Below are 1,749 nucleotides of genomic sequence, written 5' to 3' on the forward strand. Positions count from 1 at the left end.
AAATGAATGAAGAGAGCTTTACTGTCTAGATAAAAAATTTATTGAGCAAACATGATGTTGGTAGTATCTGGGTGCACGGCAGTGCACCCGCCAAGTTGTCGTGCACTACCAGCAATCCTTTACCCGAAACATTTCAGCCTCATTTTGACCCCCTCTTAACTCGGTACTGGGGAATAGTACACCACTCATATTTGCACCTCAAGGGCACAGTGTTAATCCTAGGAAGTCCTCCAACTTCCAGCTTTCTAACTCATTTGGTTTCTATGATAATCCTATGTGAAAATGACACATTATGAGACTGACTGACTGACTGACTGACTGACTGACACATCATCAAAACCTCTAGGGCATTTCCGGTGGTGCTAGAATGATGAAATTTGGCATACTTGTACCACTAAGCATACAAGCAAAGGGAAAAGTCCCAAAAGCGGGAGTTTCCCCCTTTTAGCCCCTGAAATGGGGGTTTAAAATTAGAGTCATCATCTAAACCTCTGGGGCATTTCCGGTGGTGCTAGAATGATGAAATTTGGCATACTTGTACCACTAAGCATACAAGCAAAGGGAAAAGTCCCAAAAGCGGGAGTTTCCCCCTTTTAGCCCCTGGAATGGGGGTTTAAAATTAGAGTCATCATCTATACCTCTAGGGCATTTCCGGTGGTGCTAGAATGATGAAATTTGGCATACTTGTACCACTAAGCATACAAGCAAAGGGAAAAGTCCCAAAAGCGGGAGTTTCCCCCTTTTAGCCCCTGAAATGGGGGTTTAAAATTAGAGTCATCATCTAAACCTCTGGGGCATTTCCGGTGGTGCTAGAATGATGAAATTTGGCATACTTGTACCACTAAGCATACAAGCAAAGGGAAAAGTCCCAAAAGCGGGAGTTTCCCCCTTTTAGCCCCTGGAATGGGGGTTTAAAATTAGAGTCATCATCTATACCTCTAGGGCATTTCCGGTGGTGCTAGAATGATGAAATTTGGCATACTTGTACCACTAAGCATACAAGCAAAGGGAAAAGTCCCAAAATCGGGAGTTTCCCCCTTTTAGCCCCTGAAATGGGGGTTTAAAATTAGAGTCATCATCTAAACCTCTGGGGCATTTCCGGTGGTGCTAGAATGATGAAATTTGGCATACTTGTACCACTAAGCATACAAGCAAAGGGAAAAGTCCCAAAAGCGGGAGTTTCCCCCTTTTAGCCCCTGAAATGGGGGTTTAAAATTAGAGTCATCATCTAAACCTCTGGGGCATTTCCGGTGGTGCTAGAATGATGAAATTTGGCATACTTGTACCACTAAGCATACAAGCAAAGGGAAAAGTCCCAAAATCGGGAGTTTCCCCCTTTTAGCCCCTGAAATGGGGGTTTAAAATTAGAGTCATCATCTAAACCTCTGGGGCATTTCCGGTGGTGCTAGAATGATGAAATTTGGCATACTTGTACCACTAAGCATACAAGCAAAGGGAAAAGTCCCAAAAGCGGGAGTTTCCCCCTTTTAGCCCCTGAAATGGGGGTTTAAAATTAGAGTCATCATCTAAACCTCTGGGGCATTTCCGGTGGTGCTAGAATGATGAAATTTGGCATACTTGTACCACTAAGCATACAAGCAAAGGGAAAAGTCCCAAAAGCGGGAGTTTCCCCCTTTTAGCCCCTGGAATGGGGGTTTAAAATTAGAGTCATCATCTATACCTCTAGGGCATTTCCGGTGGTGCTAGAATGATGAAATTTGGCATACTTGTACCACTAAGCATACAAGC

The sequence above is a fragment of the Phalangium opilio genome, unplaced genomic scaffold (assembly GCF_054372755.1).
Source record: "Phalangium opilio isolate 3A_F unplaced genomic scaffold, DU_Popi_V2 ptg000031l_1, whole genome shotgun sequence".
Lineage (NCBI taxonomy): Eukaryota > Metazoa > Arthropoda > Arachnida > Opiliones > Phalangiidae > Phalangium > Phalangium opilio.